This window comes from Mauremys mutica, chromosome 8 (assembly GCF_020497125.1).
Source record: "Mauremys mutica isolate MM-2020 ecotype Southern chromosome 8, ASM2049712v1, whole genome shotgun sequence".
NCBI classification, from domain to species: domain Eukaryota; kingdom Metazoa; phylum Chordata; order Testudines; family Geoemydidae; genus Mauremys; species Mauremys mutica.
The window spans coordinates 91,505,363-91,512,492 of NC_059079.1; the positions used below are offsets into that span (position 1 = coordinate 91,505,363).

At 44.7% G+C, this 7,130-nt stretch overlaps 1 long non-coding RNA gene across 1 annotated transcript; it reads right to left on the reverse strand.

Moving 5' to 3' along the window:
• Window positions 1-685: 685 nt before the first annotated feature.
• LOC123376507 lies at window positions 686-6,334 on the reverse strand. Its single transcript, XR_006581817.1, has 3 exons — window positions 6,265-6,334; window positions 4,872-4,969; window positions 686-1,844 (listed from the first exon to the last, which is right to left on the reverse strand). It is a non-coding gene; the product is annotated as an uncharacterized LOC123376507 (long non-coding RNA).
• Between the last annotated feature and the right edge of the window lie 796 nt (window positions 6,335-7,130).

Below are 7,130 nucleotides of genomic sequence, written 5' to 3' on the forward strand. Positions count from 1 at the left end.
AACTAATAAGTGTAGTAGAATATCTGAAAGAAGACTTCTATGGCAAATACCTTTGTGTTGCACTTAATTATGTCCTGAGGTCATCGCTGTTGAATGGGAAATAGCGTGAAAGTGATCATTCCTTGCACTCCTATAGTGCCATGCATTTGAGGATCTCAAGATGATTTACAAACATGAACAAACCCTCACAATGTGTCTCTCACAGATGAGGGACCTGAGGCAGAAGAGTTAAGTGTCTTGTCCAAGGTCACACAGTAGAGCCAAGAACAGACCCAACCTAGACAGGAGTTTTAACCATAAGACTATCCTTCCTGCTAAATGTGTCAGCTGGCATTGTCAGTGAATGCAGCACTATAATTCTGGACTCTTATATGTATGTACAGTATTTATGTATTGTACATGTGCAAGTTGTAAAATCAATATTAGCAATTTGCAGATATAAATTAATATTATCGCGTCACATTGTTTTTTATCTTAGTAATTTTTTCACATTTTTTATGCCCAGAACCCCTCCTCTTAAGTGTTCAGCAATCTATGTGGATTTTAAGTAGGTGCCTGCAATCATACTATCAGCTTTAACAAGCAATACCAAGTTGAGTTGGAATAGTGTTTGGATGGGAGACTGCCCAAGATACTTCCAATAGCAAGTTAGAGGACATTGTTGCTCTTTTTGTCAGAATAATAGGAATCAAGCTGTGTGTATCCATACGCATAAAGGTATTAACACTGATTGGGTTAATGGAAAATGTCAGTCATTGGCAGTGGTGATCCTGCCATATCCTAATATTTATTTATTTGTATTGCAGTAGCTCCTAGGAGTCCCAGTCATGGCCCAGGGCCCCATTGCAGGGGTGCTCCAGGGGGACCTGGGGGTCATGGCCTCATCACTTTTAAAAGTGGGAGGGTTATGCCCTCTCATTTTTTACCAGCCATAAGAGTGAGTGATGGGAGAGTGGGGGCGGGGAGGAGTGAACAAGGTGTGGGATTTTGAGGGGAAGAGGTGGCATGGGAGCAGGGCCTCAGTGGAAGGGGCGGCGTGGGGGTGTGTGGCACTCGAGGAGAAGGGGTAATGTGAGGATGGGGCCTTGGGGGGGAAGGGTGGTGTGGGGAAGGGGCAGCATGGGGGTTGGAGCATGGTTCGGGCGCCGACACGCCCCCCACACTTTTAGGGAGCTTGTACTGCTCCTGCCTCATGGTGCTGGGTGCTGTACAAACACAGAACCCTGCTCAAAAGAGTTTACAAAAGTATAAGGCCAAAGACAACAGGTGCATACAGACAATCAGATGGCGTACTAGAAAACACGGAGATGTATCTCAGGACGGGGCAGGGAGTGGGATGAAGGGAAATTTATGTTGCTCTTTATCAGAATTTAGCCTGAATTCGTAAGTTCACATCTGAATTTTATCAAGTTTGGCAGAGTTCGGATCCAGGGTTTGGAGAGAGAAAGTCAGTGCTGTCATGCCCCTCCCCCAGAGCTTAGACACCTGCTCCTGGGCTGGAAGCCAGCCACACTTGGAAAATAAAGGAGAAGGAAACCACAGCAATGACTGCCCAGAGACAAGGTTTCTGAATCAGCAGCAGACTAAACAGCATACAGCAATTGCTAGAGAAGAAGGGGGTATGTCAACAGCACAGCCACCAGATCCTCTGTGTTAACTAGGGGAAATTGAAGCTCCATTTCCACTGGACGTGGAGTCTGATGACTGGAAAAATGTTTCTCTGTTTACAGGAATCTGAAACCTTGTAATTCTCTTCTGCTTCCTCCTCCTCCCTGTCTCCCTTGGAGCCAGCCAATCGCTAGCAGACACATTTGCAAAGGAAGGCTTATTCTGATCCTGAACCTCTGTAATTTAATAAAAAAAAAAATACAGGAACAATAGCAACCACAGCAGCAAGATAAAAAATATAAGTAAAAAGGAACAAATCCAAGCTTACATGTGAACACAGATAGAAAAGTTTGGACAAAGTGTCTTGAAATGGGAGGCGGTCCCTTCTCTGTGGGTCAGTAAGTTACAGTAACAGAAGGGCATCCACTTGGTAGCACTACTGTCAGCTCAAGGGTTATCCGACAATCCCATCATTTGGAGGGCGGATCTGGGATTTAACAAGTTGTTTTAGGAACATATTAATTACCAGACTGGCTCAGACCTGAGGTCCATCTAGTCCAGTATCCTTTCTCCGACTAGCCATCACCATGTGCTTCAGAGGAAGGAGTAAGAAACCCCTCAATAGACACATATGGCGTAATCTACCCCCGTGAAGGTCTCACCCTAATAGTTGGAGAATAATCCTTGGCCCATGAGGTTTTATATCCCTGTCCCTGAGCCTGATTGACCATGTGGTGGGATATTTAAAAGGAGCTACAGTTTGTGCTTGCAAGGTGCAGAGCAGTGGCTGGGGTACATTACTCCTAGGGATGGATTTGGATGTTATCAGGAGAGGATTCACATTACATTGGGCCTGGATCCAGTAAATTCCTGCCCCCACCAAAAAGTATCAGGGCTCTCTCTCTTTTCCAGACTATTTTTACAGTTCACCGTAGGTTCCCCCGGGTGGACTCTTTCCTCCTTGATTTTTCTCGAGTGAGGCAGTGCAGCTGCCCACTTGGGCGCTATCAGCTGTACACTCTGTTTGTACTTGCTACTCTGCCTCTACTTCATTCCTCTGTCCAGGCATCCTATGTCCATGGGGTCTAGACCCCAAGGGTCATGCCTTAATCTGACCCCTCGAAAACAAGCTGAATTTTCCTAGTCTCTTGGATCTTCAAACCCAGGTTGGGCACAGGCTATGAGATTGCTATATCAGCTGTAGAACCCGCCTCTCTCACTGTACTTTGGTAGTTGCATGTCCAGCAGGATTCAGGACATGCAGAGGAGCAGGAAAATGAAGAATAATTGGGATAAGGGGCAGCTAGTCCACTGGACTGAGACTGAAGAGAGCTGGGTTTGATTCCCAGAAACAAAGCTCTGCCGTTAGCCTACTGGGTGACACTGGGCGAGTCACTTCACCTCTCTGTGCTTCATTTTCCCTGTCTGTAAAATGGGGATAATGATCCCGCACTCCTTTGTAAAATACTTTGAGATCTATTGAGGAAAAGTGTGGTAGATATTTATTTATTTATTATTTATTATTACGGATGTTTGAAGGAGTTCTCCACAACTTATTGGGCCTCAAAGAGATTGGAGTTTCAGGTTCAGTTTCAGTGCTGAGTGAAGGTTCAGGTCAGTTATTTATTTGATCTGGAAATGGGCAAAACAGGAAGTGCTGGGGCAATTTTGCAAAACCAAAAGCAGAGGTGGTTTGGATCCAGCATTATTTTCCCTAAACCAACAAAGGTCAGGCTTCTGGATGAATGGGTCCATTTTTGTCCCTTTTTTATATCTTATGTGGTTTACCCATCCCTTATTATTTCCTGCACATCTTTCATTTTATATCCCATCAGTATCAAATCAATCAAAGCAAATATGGCCATTTATGACCCGACTATATCTTTTAATTCTCTGATTTCCTGGGCAGCCTTTCCTTTGCTCTTGTCTTTCATCTGCTGAGCAGACATCGAAGGAGAGAAGTTCGCTGTGATGTTAAGCCTAGAACTATGCAGTAAGTCATAGTCAAGTTTTAACCATGACTTCAAATCTATTTCCAATCTTTCCCCTCTGTCTGAAGCAACAGGAGACCCACTCACTGAGGGTAGTTAATATGCTTACAGGAACTTGGAGATCTATATGTAACAGCTGTAAAAGGCTTGAGCAACTAGGTTCATGAATTCCGAGATGTCAGTGCCTGCATGCTGGGGTTTAGCAGTGGATAACTGAGCTGATTTCTCTTTGACACTGACTGCCATTCCTGTAAAATCAGCTGCCCAAAGTACCCAGCTTTTTCCATAATTATACTTGCAATGGAAGACTTAGCAGACAAATCACAGTGCAGGAAAGAAAGATTCGAATACTGGAGTTTGATCTATCTTTCCTGGTATTTTTTATTCTGCCACTGAAAACCTACTGTAGACTATTTCCTGAGCTTTCTCCAGAAGAGTAATGCCAAATTAACTGGCTATCATAGATTCATAAAGCAGGAGACTAACTGAGAGGTTGGCAGTTTTAGGGCATTTCTGAAGGTGAGGATGAGCCAGTTGAAAATTGCAGAGACAGAAGGCCCAGACAGATCAATGGAGGAATTTACCTTTCTCGGATTTCCTCTCTCCACCTCCTCTGACTGGCCTTTGCCAGCCTCAGTGCTGTTAAACCTTTAGTATTATTTGGGGATTGTGTGTGTTTAAATACCACAGATGCATTATTTACCAGCAGAAAATCCTGGCAGGTTTGAAAATACCACGAGACATGGAGTGAAGCAGAGGCCTGTTGAATTATTCATGAGCTCGAATAGAATGCAATCGTTATTGCTGCTGTAACAAGTTATTACTTTAAATTATTATTTTGTGGTCCCCCCCTCCCCCTTTTTAAGCTCTATAATGTCTTACATGCTTACACAGACACATGGGCTGTTGGAGCCCCTGTCTCTCTTCAGACTGTTTGTTCATCTGAAGTAATGACAGGTTAAAATTTTCTAATACTTGTGCATATGCTATTGACATCTGACTCAGGAAATACGTATTTGGTGTGTGTAGTTGTTATCCCACACTAGCCAATCATGTTGGGCCTTACACAGGGCAGAGGATTGAACTCTTCCATTCAATTCCAAATATGGACCCCTGTGAGTCATCAACTGTCTCTATCCCTGTCCATGCTATTTCCTTTCCCGTCTTTTGAATGGGCTGTCTCTACCTCCCTGGATAATTATGCTTCTTTTTGAACCAGTGACTTCATATTGAGGTTACATGGTATTTATTATGAAGGGCAAAGATACTTACAAAGAAATAGCTGCATCCTGGACGCCTTGATCCTGAAGGTTGCATGATACAGCATGTTGCACAGTGTTGAAATGCTCCACCTTTAGTCCAAACGGAGGCTATGTGTATATGCAAAGATGTCAAAGATCTAAGCATGGTGCTCTGCACTGGACAGAGTCTCATGCTCCTTGGATCCCCAAAATGCAAAGCTCATTGATGTCCAACAGAAGTTTTTCCATTGACTTGAGTAGACTTTGGACCTTAGTCATGAGAATGCCAGGCTAAAAGGCAATGGGGTGTGATCAGAGAATGAGAGTGCCTGAGGAGCCATGGGCTTAAATGTGACCTTTCTCACAGTGGCTACGTATTCCCTTCTTAAGGTTTGATTCAGTCACCTGTACTCACATTGGAGTAATACCTTGATTTCAGTAAGGTACTATGTCACGTGAAGAAGTGTAGCAGAATCTGGCCCTTAGGACACACTCCTGTTGTTGGGCAGGAGTAACTTGGCAGCCATGTAGCTGCGCTCCCAGCAGTGCAGGATTGGATTCCCGTGGGTGTCGAGTCTCACATCACTTTCTACTTTGCACTTATGTATGTGAAACCCTTGGCTTCTGCACTGTGCAGGATCAAGCAGTAATGCAAAGCTGTGTGAATGTGATAGCCTGGGTTTGAGATGCAGTATATCTCCTGAACTTGGGCGGGAGAAAGCAGAATGGGATATTCCACTCATCTCTTTGTTCTTTCCCAAGAACTGGGATAACTGCTTCACCCCACTCCCCCCACCCCTGTTCCTCCACTTCCATTATGGAAAAAAACTTAGGTTGCTCCCAGTTTTTGTGTGGAAAGATCCCTTCATCCTCTCTCCTCTCTTTTGTTCTTTGCTTTTAAAGTGAATTTGTGAGGGGAGGGGGAACCACTGTTTTGACAGCCCTGGAGACTGAATTCTTTTTAAATCTATATTGTTATTAGAGATTAATTGAAGAGGCAGTGTTTGGATTGAGACCCTGAGCGGGATCAGACTGGGCAGTGGGGGGTTCAGGATTAAAGGCTGAAGCAGGGCTGGGGTTCAGGTTTTGTTAACACCAAAATCCCATGAGCTGTTCTCATGAGACATCAACCCCCAATAGCAGAAATCTGGTGAGAATCGCTGATCTCATGAGAACACTTCCATTTTAAGTTGAAATCTCGTGAGATTGGCAGTTCTCTCAAGGTGTCTCCTGCATCTGAACTTGTACCAGCGAATGGGCCTCTTCCCATTTTGGTTTGACCTGGAATCAATTATTCGTATCTCAGGATTCCAATGTACATTGCCCCTCCCACTTCCACCCACCTATATTTGAAAGGGTTCGGATTAGAGGGCTCAATTTAGGTGCACCCCCTCCCTCACATATGTACATGCGCACACACATACCTCTAACTTGTAATAGTTTTTTCCTTCTCCACTAGCTGGGGTTGCAGGTGGGAATGGTTTCAGAGAGGCTGGGAAAAGAAACAGTGTTCATTTAGTGGTGACACTGCTTCTTGCCAGTCTTAGGGGAGGCAGGTGCTGTTGTGTGGGTTCTGGCTACATTTAAAGTTTGTTGGAGGCTTTTGGCAACCTGGTCTCACCTTATTCTTTCGGATACCCCCAGTGTTACTGTAAATAAATATGCAGAAACAGGGATCTGCAAAGGGACTCCAGAGTAAGTAGAATTCCTTTAACAACTTCCTAGTATTTTCTATGGTGAATAGATTAAAATTAAACAATATCCCAGAGAATCATTGAACCCTTCTGTGTATTCCCAGGAAGCAACTTTCCCACCATACCCATGTGACTCCACGTTGACCCGGAGGTATGTCTACACCGCTCATGGGAGTGAGCCTGTCAGCACAGGTCAATAGACTCTGGCTAGTGGGCTTGCACCAGTGCTAAAAAAATTGCTCTGTAGACAGCGCCTTGAAATTGCGGCTTGGGCTGGAGTTCAGGCTCTGAAGCCTAAGAAGGTGGGGTGGGCTTCAGAGCTCCAGCTCCAGCCTGAGCCACAAGGTCAAAGCAGTGCCTATACAGCTATCTTTAGAACGCTAGCCTCTGTCGACCCAGGCTGGGAGGCTCGCTCCTGTGGGCTTCATAGGCAAATACCGAGAGACTCACAGTAGCAGTCAAAGGAGAGTTCAGTCACTGTGACCAAGTCCGTTCTAGGCCTCTGTTGAGAGTACCAGAAAAGATGCCATGTGCATTAACAGTTGGTGTGGCATGCACATTATGTTTGCAACTGTGTGCCTAAAATATTTGAAAAT